The 12365-nt window shown below is 38.6% G+C and overlaps 1 protein-coding gene across 1 annotated transcript in view; it reads left to right on the top strand.

Moving 5' to 3' along the window:
* Positions 1 to 5327: 5327 nt before the first annotated feature.
* The window catches only part of LOC311078402 (uncharacterized protein), an 84855-nt gene continuing 77817 nt past the window's right edge, over positions 5328 to 12365 (top strand). Inside the window, exon 1 of the mRNA XM_084107170.1 lies at positions 5328 to 5488. The gene's annotated coding sequence lies outside the window, so the exon portion shown is untranslated. The remainder of the gene's footprint in view (positions 5489 to 12365) is intronic.

The raw sequence follows: 12365 nt of genomic DNA, 5'->3' as shown, positions 1-12365 counted from the left end.
GAATTTAATAATTACAGTAGTATTCAGTTGAAAACATTTAAGAATACATAGAATTACAGCTACTCAGTTGTACTTATTTTAAGTAGAATTCAGTTGAAAACATTTAAGAATACAATTAATATAAATAGCATTCAAAGTTAATTTTTTACACCAAAATTCAAAACACAATCAAAGCGTGTATTAATGTTATGTTTAATTAGTCTAATGAGAGTAATACAAATAAGTCACAGTAACTTGGTAAAGAGAACTTTAAAGAGAAATTGAGAAAGTTAAAGCAAACTTGAAAGGTAAAGAGTTGAGAAGTGTGTTGATGTGCAGAGAATTCTCCAATGAGGGTCGGCAATGTGTTGACCTTTTCCAGTAAGGGGATTCTGCCTGACTGCACCTGCAATAAAGAAGAATTTAAATAATGTTAGCAGCAATACAACCTGGAAGCTAGAGCTGCAGGAGAATGAAAAAAAAAATCATTAATGTAAATTTCCTTTAATATTTTAATTGCAATTATTAACAAATTAAACACCTCTGAATTACCACTGTATGAAAGTTTTTTTCCAGTAAATTTTCAAAAGGAATTGCAAATTGTATTTTTCAATATGTGGGCCAGAATTATACCATAATTCCTTATGACAAATTATTTAGATTTTTAGAATACTTTTGCACCAGCCGGTTAAAATTTACAGCACTGCATGTATTCTGCTTTTTTTTAAAAGACATGCACACTCTAATGTAAAAACACACCAACACAGATAGCATTAATGTCATGTTTTAGTCTTAAGACAGAGTCTACAAAAAGAAGTGTTTTTACTAGCACAAAATAAACTCAAGATAATCCGCAATGATGCGAGACAATTTGGAAGCAGAAACACACAAACAATAATGGGCCAAGTACTGAATGCAAGGAGGAACATAAAGGGTTAGTTCACCCAAAAATGAAAATTCTGTCTGTAATTACCCTCAAGTTTTTCCAACTTCTGTGTTGTACGTCAGAGCGTAGACTTACTATTGGCCGACGCTGGTCATGTGTGGGATGCTGGCCAATCGTGAGCCTACGTTCTGGCGTACAACACAGAAGCGCTGTGCTGTTACACTACGTGAACTCACTTAGAGGAAAATGAAGAGTTGAATAAAGTCGTTATTTTTGCTTGTTTTGCGCACAAAAAGTATTCTCGACACTTGATAAACTTAAGGTAGAGCCACTGTATTCTTGGACTATTTTAACAATGTCTTTACTAACTTTCTGGGCCGGCAAGTTTCAATAACAGAGAAGCCTATGGAGGAGTGATCCAGCTCTCAGATTTCATCATAAATATCTTAATTTGTGTTCCGAAGATGAACGAAGGTCTTACGGGGGTGGAACAACATGAGGGAGAGTAATTACTGACAGAATTTTCATTTTTGGGTGAACTAACCCTTTAAATACACAGTGATAATGAACTAAATACAGATAGTTATGGGCATGCGCTGGTGTTTGGCTCGATCTCATGGTGCAAATGACCCTATAGGTTGATTTTACTCCGAACCATCCCTTTAAGCTCTGAACCATGAATTAGTGACTATTACTATTACTGATATAACAGAAATAAAAATACAATGTTGCGGTTTTGAAAAGTTGTGTATTGTGCAAAGTGCTATACAAATACATTGTCACCAATGACAACTTCCTTTACGACCAGGCGTTGGACACCAATCTTCCCATTGACTTCTCTCCAATTCATAACGTGCCACAGCAGCTGTAAAAGTGCCTTTCAGCACTCTCCACACGGTGTTATCCAGGTCAAAGCCACCAACCAAACCCAGATAGGAAATCTGATAGGAAAAAAAAAAACATTGTGTAAGTGGTTGAAATATGCATTTAAATAGACCACCCTAAAATGAAAGTGCTTTTATATTCAAAAATGAACTATAAACTATTACTTACTCCATCTGAAACCATATTTTCTAGGTTTTTAATATGGAAATTATTGTCATTGCCCCACCCATACAGCACATTAGGGCTGGGCGGTATGACAGTATACCATAGCATGGTATATAATCTCTATCATTAGAAATCAGAGTAATTATAAAAATTTCCTGCCTCTTCCAAGCTTTATAATGGCAGTGAATGGCCGTTCAATTAATTGATAGTTAACAGAAATACAGCAAATCATTGTTTGTTCATGTTAGTTCACAGTGCATACTAAAGTTAACAAGTACAATTTTTGATTTTAATGTGTTAGTAAATGTTGAAATTAACATTAACACATATTAATATATGCTGTAGAAGTGCAGTTCATTATTAGTTCATGTTAACAAGGTATTTTAATCGGGTATTGTATCGAAAGTCATAATTTTGGTATTGTGACAACACTAATAGCCTAACGTTACAACTTTAAAGGAACACTCCACCGTTTTTTGAAATAGGGCTTATTCATATTCTTTCATACATTTAGATAGGTGGGTAAATGCATTTTTGTCTCAGTGCATGCATTGTTTTAGTTTGACAGGGTCGGCGCTAGCTTAGCTTAGCACAATGAATGGAATCCTTTGTTGCCAGCTAGCATGTCCTGAGTAAAAGTGATAAAAAAATATAAAAAAACCCACGTAATTACTTCTTGTGGCCTGTGTATTCACAACGAGTACAAATAGCGATGCAGATTAACACTAGGCGATTTCTTAGGCAGATATTGACTTGGGACTATATTATGGGGAAGCACAGGCGAAGCACGGCTACTTAGGCGAAGCACAGCTACTTGGGCGCAGACATATCACGCAACACATGAAATCCCACGACTTCTGTCAACATACCGGTGTACAAGGAGTCAAAACACAGAAGAACAACACGCGTGATCTGCACCAAGTGTCTTCACTTTTGGATTGTTTTTTTTGAGAAGTTACAGCTACAGTTACAGCAAACATGGTAATTATCTGCGTAGCAAAAGGTTGTGAGAACAAGCAAAGGACATACACGAATGTAATGTTTCACAGAATTCCATCGAATGTGGAACTGAGAAATAAATGGCTAGCTGCTCTTGAGATCTGTACTTCAACGCCTCTTTACAAAATCAAACAGTATCGTGTTAGCATTTTGCACCGGAGGACTAAGTTACTTTGAAAAAATGGAATATGAGCCCAGAAAGACGGTACTACGTCTGAAAATAGATGGGATGGGGACAGCCGTATGTTTCAAAGCACAGGCAGAACAAAGTGCACATGTAAGTTGTCTTTTATTACTCTTCCTTATGTTAATCTGTGTCTTTATTCTGTTGTAAGATAGATGCTGAGAAGCTGTATATAGACTACGGTTCAAATAACGTTAGCCTCCTCTAGTATAACCTCATGTTGAATTCAACCTGTTTTGCAATACCAAACTAAAATAAAAATCGCTGTTATCGTTACCTGTAAAATGAAATGACTGAGGGCTAAGTTAGCTATATTTCTCTCACCGAGTTAGGCTCAGGAGTTTTAGTATAACTACTATGAGGAGAAGGCTACAAGCAGTTTACTATACATGTGTCATGTTTAAAATAATCACTTACTCTGTGGACAGCTGTCCATTTGGTCCATTCGGCGTGGGGCGTTTTTTCCAGTTCACTTTATCACACCGGAAAACAAAAATCGAGTACTGCCGGATGGATCAGCACCGTGAAATCCTCGGTAGCTGTGACACAACTGCGGGCACGCTCATCTTGATCTGACACGTTGAGCCTGGTTATCGATGGCAGTAACTTGTCCCACTCGCCACAGCACAGACACTCTATTTCAGTCGGCATATTCCCCCACATTCACACCACCAGTTCGTGTTGGCTGTCATCCTCACGTCCTCGGGCTGTTGAGCGATCGCAACCTCCGCCTGTCGTTCTCTTTCCACTCATTTTCTGTAAACTCTTGTATATAGGTATGGTTCTGGCTCACACAAAATCAGCCATGTTCATCGCCATTCATGTACTGTAGGGAAAATAGCCAGGCAGCTACTATTCACACCGGTATGTTGACGGAAGTCGTGGGATTTCATGTGTTGCGTGATATGTCTGCGCCCAAGTAGCTGTGCTTCGCCTAAGTAGCCGTGCTTCGCCTGTGCTTCCCCATAATATAGTCCCAAGTCAATATCTTTTTTTTTTTTTTGATCACTTTTACTCAGGACATGCTAGCTGGCAACAAAGGATTCCATTCATTGTGCTAAGCTAAGCTAGCGCCGACCCTGTCAAACTAAAACAATGCATGCACTGAGACAAAAATGCATTTACCCACCTATCTAAATGTATGAAAGAATGTGAATAAGCCCTATTTCAAAAAACGGTGGAGTGTTCCTTTAATTTTAAAGAGGGAAAAGTCATGAGAAAAAGTATTGGTTGAATATCATTTCAGAGTTAAATAAAAAGATCCATACAATAATGCACACGCATTAATGTGTTTATTCTTGGCATTTATATATTATTATTAGTTGAATGATTGTGAACACAAATTAGGATTTAGGTTTTTTGACAAACAGTAACGCTGACATTGGACCGCGTCGCCTTAATTCACAAATAGGCTACTACACATGACAAACTATACTATTTTATATGTGTACGACAGTGTGCTGTTGATTTATACACAATTTAAAATGGCAAACCAGCGAACAGTTATAGCAGTAAACTGAGGAAAATATTAGCTAGTTCAACCCCTTCCTCGATGAAATGAATAACTAAACACATAACATGCAATACTGACACATAATGCTGCATATTTCAATTATATGACTTTAAAATGCCAAAACATCACTTACCTGAATGTACACAGTCGTGAGGAAAGCAGAGTAAATGGCGTCAGCTGCCCGCGTCGTAGTCAAACTCGCGCCGTAGTCTCTCCACCAATAGGAGTGAAGATGCAGAGCAACCTGAGGTGTGGAACGGTGGATGTTTGCCGCACTTGATTTCAGGATTCCTGTGTTTTTCCACGTATAAGCCAAATGTTTACCACAAGTCGGTGTTTCTCACTGTGTGCCATAGCTCAACCACATATGGTTCTCATGTGTTCGTTGTTATCTGGGCCATATACCTCAAAATCAGTTGTGAACCAAGAGAGCATTTCCCGCAGATTTTAAAGTTATGGCAAAACAAATATAGCTACAATTTGGCCCATATCTGTTCAGCCATGCCACATCTAGGCCATATGTGCCACATAATACCCACATGTGGCCCAAATGTAATTGCTATCTGGGATATGGCTCACAAATATGTGACAAGTATTCGCTGAGTTTTGTTTCAGTTTATAGACGTGCTCAAGAAAAAAAAGTTCACTGCGACGGAGAGGCAGAACGCACACCCTGTTTATTTTCTTTATTTTACAAAAACACAATGTTTTGATTTGATTGTAAGTGGACACATACAAAAGTAGAAATATCACAGATTCTTTTTTTATATTTCTTTTTTCTGTATGACCATAAATGAATAGAGTAATTTAAGTTTATAGTGCTACAATGTGGAGAAAATCCAGCAAAACGCGCCCGCGCGTTTGCCGACCTCAGAGGGTTAATCAACGTGTGACACCGCTGGGGGCTTTTGAATCGCTAACTTAAAAACAAAAGTAAAATATGCTCGTCCGCACAGACATTGATAATGGTGCGGAACAAAGCGAGTGTTTTCAATGAATTCCTATGGAAGTAGGAATGAACTAAAAAATGTTCACTCTGTTCTGCTCGTTCCTCGCCGTGGATGCGCAGCGTTATGAATGCCCGTTCAGCCGTGAGCATTTTAGTTTAATTTTAAAATTAGCGCCATTTAGGGGGGCGGTGTCACGGATACATCAGCGTCAGCGCCAGCTCTCTACACTCCGCCCACCCGATCTGCATCCCCGGAATACTAATCATCTGCACCTGTCTTCACCACCTGTCATCAATCTCCTGCCACTTCCCTCACTCCTTATATTCACCACCAGTTCCCTCAGTCCTTCGTCAGGTCTCGTTGAAGCCTACTCAACATTCTGACTCTCTCATGCAAATACAAAGACTCAACTTACCTTCTTCAGCTACTTACCTGCCGTCAGCCTGTTCTCCGACTCCTCCGTCTTCATCTGCTATCCTGCTTCCGATCGTCAAACCTCATCCAGTCATCTACAACCTGAAACAGATAAGAGACTTTGTCAGATCCATCACATCCATAAACTCTGCAAGATTAATTCACTACTCCTCAAACTCACCTGCCGTGACTGTTCCTTGTGTGAATAAACATCCTTGCAACTTACCTGTTTGTTCTGTGCTGTTTTGTGACAGGCGGATTGCTTAAATTAATTTTACAAAAGCACAATGTTGTGTTTTATTGCAAGTGTACACAAACACTTTGCAGTTTGAATGATGTCCTGTATGAAGAAAATGACGGAGTATGTTTTTATGTGTCCACTGTTCAATCGCGCCACCGCCACACACACACAAACACACACACACACATTCCAGCATTGCAATTTTGACATCGCAGCCTGTTCATTATAGCCTTAATAAAATATAATAATAAAATAGTCAACCTAACATTTAAAACTTACACTGCTCTGTTCAAATAGTCAGTAGTACAATTCATACTATTCACAGTAATCACTGCTCAACTGTGATGTTTCCAAGCACATTTTTGCGCATGTGAAGAGGATAATTTTTCCCTTCAATATTGGAACGTGAGTGAAGTACAAAGCCTATGATAAAGAATAGTTTAGCTTTAATAGTATATATATATATATATATATATATATATATATATATATATATATATGGAGGGCCCAAACCGGTGACACCGCCACTCCGGTGGCTTTTGTGTAACTAAAGGCACCAGGGTGGCGGTGCCACCGGCTTGGGCCCGCAATCGCTGCTCGCAGCTATATTTAGGGCCCAAGCCCTGAAAGGGCGAAGGCCCTATTGTTTTCGTTAGGATTATTAGGGCCCAAGCCCTGAAAGGGCGAAGGCCCTATTGTTTTCGTTAGGATTATTTATTATTATTAGGGCCCAAGCCCTGAAAGGGCGAAGGCCCTATTGTTTTCGGTAGGATTATTTATTATTATTATTAGGGCCCAAGCCCTGAAAGGGCGAAGGCCCTATTGTTTTCAGTAGGATTATTAGGGCCCAAGCCCTGAAAGGGCGAAGGCCCTATTGTTTTCGTTAGGATTATTATTAGGGCCCAAGCCCTGAAAGGGCGAAGGCCCTATTGTTTTCGGTAGGATTATTATTATTATTATTATTATTATTATTATTATTTTTCTTACGACTATTCAGGCAATTTTAGGGCCCTTAACATGCTCAAAAACTCTTGAAACTTTGCACACAGGTCAGAACCCGCGGCCATCAGGGCCGGGCTGAAGCTGGTACCCGGGCGTGGCAGGGGGGCTCAACAGCGCCCCCTTGAACGGGGTCCGAAAACTTGGTCCATAAATCAGACACGCTTGCATGTAATAATATGAAACTCGGTACATATATAGATCTCATCGGGCCGAACAACTTTCGTACTTTTACTTTTTACGCCAGCCCAACAGGAAGTCAGCTATTAAGGGTTGTTTGGAAACGCATGGTCTGGTATTTGAAACACTTCTCCTAGGGAATTCACCCGATCGCCAACAAACTCGGTGTGCATGAAGTCAAGGCATTGAGGATGAAAAATTGGCAGGGGATTTTGGATATCTCGAACGGTTTGGCCGTGGCGAGGAAACGAATTTATGGCGAATAATGGAAACAGGAAGTGTGTTATAACTTCTGCATACATTAACTGATCTTGATGAAACTTCAGCAGTGTGTTCGTTGTAAGAGGCCGATCACATGGATGTGACTATTGTGAGTCAAAGTTATAGCGCCACCAACTGGCAGCAGGAAGTGTGTCCCTTTCAAAATGCTTTGAAATCACCCTCTTATTTTTACCCGATTTGCTTCAAACTTTATGTGTATAATGTAGACACACGGCAGATGTAGACCTGTGAAAGGATTTTTTATATCTTTAATACTGTTGCCATGGCAACGCTTCAAACTTTAATATTCTTTTTTGATGCTTTTGAGACTCTTAACATACTTGAAATTGGATGAAACTCGACAGACACATCACATTTATTAGCCCGTAGACATGTGCAAAGTTTCAGAAACGGGCGTGGTGAGGGGCTCAGTAGCGCCACCTTTAGTCATAAGTGGGGGGGTTAGTTTTATCAACAGCAACAAAACTTGGTATGTGTATTGATCTCATCAAGACGGACAACTTTCTAATTTACATTAACTATCTCCAACCAACAGGAAGAGAGATATTTTGGTTTGAATGTGGATTTTCTGAAGAATTTTCTCTCCCTCTCTCTGTGTCTCTGTGTCTCTGTGTGTGTGAGGGGAGGGGGGGATTTGACTATTGCTTTTATATTGTTAATCAAGGTTTCAGGGGCTTTTGGGGTCCTTAACGTGCTCAAAAACTCTTGAAACTTTGCACACAAGTCAGAACCCCCTGCCATCAGGGACGGGCTGAAGCTGGTACCCGGGCGTGGCAGGGGGGCTCAACAGCGCCCCCTTGAACGGGGTCCCAAAACTTGGTCCATAGATCAAACACGCTTGCATGAATTAATATGAAACTCGGTACACATATAGATCTCATTGGGCCGAACAACTTTCCCCCGGTCAAGTTTTACGCCAGCCCAACAGGAAGTCGCTATTATGGGTTGTTTGGAAAACGCTCGCTGTGGAATGTGAAGTACTCCTCCTAGAGAATTCATCCAATCCCCACCAAACTCGGTGTGCATGAAGTCAAGACATTGAGGATGCTAAATTGCGGACGGATTTTTGATATCTCGAACGGTTTGGCCGTGGCGAGGAAACGAATTTATGGCGAGAAAAGAGAAACACGAAGTGGTATAACTTCTGCATACATTAACTGATCTTGATGAAACTTCACCAGTGTGTTCGTGGTAAGAGGCCGATCAGATGGATGTAACTATTGTGAGTCAAAGTTATAGCGCCACCAACTGGCAGCAGGAAGTGTGTCACTTTCAACATGCTTTTGACAAAAGTGGGGGGGTTAGTTTTGACTACAGTAAAAAAAAATAGTTTGTATATTGTTCTCATCAAGCCGGACAACTTTCTAATTTACATTCATTAGCTCCGGCCATGAGGAAGTCAGATATTTTGGTCTGAATGTGGATTTTTTTGCAAAATCAGCCTCTGAATTTTTAGCCACTCCTCTTACACTATTTATTTTATTCCCACCAGACTTTTTCAACGTGATGAAAATACATTAAATATGCTAAATTGTGAACGGATAATAAATATCTCAAACGGTTTTGCTATGGCGAGGGATTAAAATAATGTCCAAAAAGGAAACACTAAAAGCCTAAAATCTTCTAAAAATGTAATTATATACCATTTATTTCTATATAAAAGTATACAAATATCACAACTAAACCCATTTTATCCTGTTTTTAAAAAGAATTTTATTCTAATTTTATTCTAAAATTAAAAACAGTAAAGTAAAAAAAAAAACAAGTCATACATAGGGCTATACTGCCCTCTTGTGTCCAAAAGCACATCAAAATAGTATATAAAACTTTTTACCAGGTAGGCCAATATTCTATTTAAAGATACATTTATTAGGTATGTGTCTGAGGATATTTTCCCACCGGTTATTCGACGTGTGACACAGACATAGTTTGGACTATTCATTAGTCGTGCTTTTAAATTGCTAATATAAAAGTGAAAGAAAAATACAGACTTCCACACTGACATTGATAATGTTGCACACACAAATCACACACAAGTTGGAAAGAATGATGCTTTTAAACAACACTAAACCGCCATTAGGTGTCGCCAGGCATCCATCTTAATAAGCGAGTCATTGATTAATTCGTTCAAACGATTCGTTCGAATGAGTCGATCATGATTAAGACAGATGTTTATGGATTGATCATTCAAACTTTGAGTCAACCGATTCCTTAAAAATGCTGAATCATTCAGTTATGAGAAAACACGTGATGCGTGATGGTCTGCTGTGATCTTTAACTATTTTCGCTGCTGAAACAGAATAAAAACAGTCAATACTGCATCTAAAATGTAAGTGACTTAATTGTAACTGTTTATTAACCTGTTGTATGAAATCTAGGGGTGGGAGAAAAAATTGATTCTTAGATGCATCGCGATGCGGACGTGGACGATTCTGAATCAATTCACAAATGTCAAAAAATCGATTCTCTAAAAAAATATTTTTCTAATAACGTAATATTGACGGAACGCAAAAGGCGGAACTCTAAGCGGACGTGCGTGCAGTCTGTGGCGCGCACATAACAGAGAAGTTTCTTCTGCTCACCAAGGCTGCATTTATTTGATTAAAAATACAAACAAAAACAGTAATATTGTAAAATATTATTCCAATTTAAAACAGCTGATTTCTATTTTAATATATTTTAAACTGTTATTTATTCCTGTGATCAAAGCGGAGTCACTGTCACATGATCCTTCAGAAATTATTCTAATATGATGATTGATGCTCAAGAAACATTCATTATTATTTTAAATGTCGAAAACAGTTGTGTACAGTCTTTGATGAATAGAAAGTTCAAAAGAACAGCATTTATCTGAAATCTAAAGCTTTTGTAACATAACACTACCGCTCAAAAGTTTGGGGTTAGTAATAATTTTAATTTTATTTTTGGGGGAAAGAAATAAAATAAATCAATACTTTTATTTATGAAGGATGAGTTAAACTGATCAACAGTTACAGTAAAGACATTTATAATGTTAAAAAAATTATATTTGAAATAAATGCTGTTCTTTTGAACTTTACATTCATCAAAGCATTTTGGAAAAAAAAATCTGTACACAACTGTTTTCAACATTGAAAATAACAATGAATATTTATTGAGCATCAATCATCATATTAGAATGATTTCTGAAGGATCATGTGACACTGAAGACTGGAGTAATGATGCTGAAAACTCAACTTTGATCACAGAAATTAATTACTATGTAAAATATTTTAAAATTGAAAACAGCTGTTTTAAATTGGAATAATATTTCACAATATTACAGTTTTTGTTTGTATTTTTAATCAAATAAATGCAGCCTTGGTGAGCAGAAGAGACTTCTCCTAAAAACATTAAAAATCTTACTGACCCCAAACTTTTGAACGGTAATATATATATATATATATATATATATATATATATATATATATATATATATGTATGTATGTATGTATGTATGTATGTGTGTGTATGTGTATATATATATATATATATATATATATATATATATATATATATATATATATATATAAATATAGCTGCGAGCAGCGATGGAGGGCCAAAGCCGGCGGTACCGCCAACCCGGTGCCTTTAGGTAACTAAAGGCACCGGGGTTGCGGTGCCACCGGCTTGGGCCCGTAATCGCTGCTCGCAGCTATATTTAGGGCCCAAGCCCTGAAAGGGCGAAGGCCCTATTGTTTTCGGTAGGATTATTGTTTATTAGGGCCCAAGCCCTGAAAGGGCGAAGGCCCTATTGTTTTCGGTAGGATTATTATTATTATTATTATTATTATTATTATTATTTTGTCAAGGTTCCGGGCACTTTTGGGGCCCTTAACATGCTCGAAAACTCTTGAAACTTTGCACACGGGTCAGAACCCGCGGCCATCAGGGCCGGGCTGAAGCTGGTACCCGGGCGTGGCAGGGGGGCTCGACAGCGCCCCCTGGAACGGGATCCGAACCCTTGTCCATAAATCAAACACACTTGCATGTAATAATATGAAACTCAGAACACATATAGATCTCATCGGGCCGAACAACTTTCGTGCTCTAAGTTTTACGCCAGCCCAACAGGAAGTCGGCTATTATGGGTTGTTTGGAAACGCATGCTGTGGAATTTAATGTACTTCTCCTAGGGAATTGATCCAATCGCCTCCAAACTCGGTCAGCATGAAGTCAAGACATTGAGGATGCTAAATTGCGGACGGATTTTTGATATCTCGAACGGTTTGGCCGTGGCGAGGAAACGAATTTATGGCGAATAATGAAAACAGGAAGTGTGTTATAACTCCTGCATACATTAACTGATCTTGATGAAACTTCAGCAGTGTGTTCGTGGTAAAAGGCCGATCACATGGATGTGACTATTGTGAGTCAAAATTATAGCGCCACCAACTGGCAGCAGGAAGTGTGTCACTTTCAAAATGCTTTGAAATCACCCTCTTATTTTTACCCGATTTGCTTCAAACTTTATGTGTATAATGTAAACACACGGCAGATGTAGACCTGTGAAAGGATTATAGATATCTTAGATACTGTTGCCGTGGCAACGCATCAAACTTTAATATTCTTTTTTGATGCTTTTGAGACTCTTAACATACTTGAAATTGGATGAAACTCGACAGACACATCACATTTATTAGCCCGTAGACATGTGCAAAGTTTCAGAA

The sequence above is a fragment of the Abramis brama genome (genome assembly GCF_963993115.1).
Source record: "Abramis brama genome assembly, chromosome: 2".
NCBI lineage: Eukaryota > Metazoa > Chordata > Actinopteri > Cypriniformes > Leuciscidae > Abramis > Abramis brama.
The sequence above is the reverse complement of the archived record's forward strand: the minus strand, read 5'-3'. Positions and strand labels throughout refer to the sequence as shown.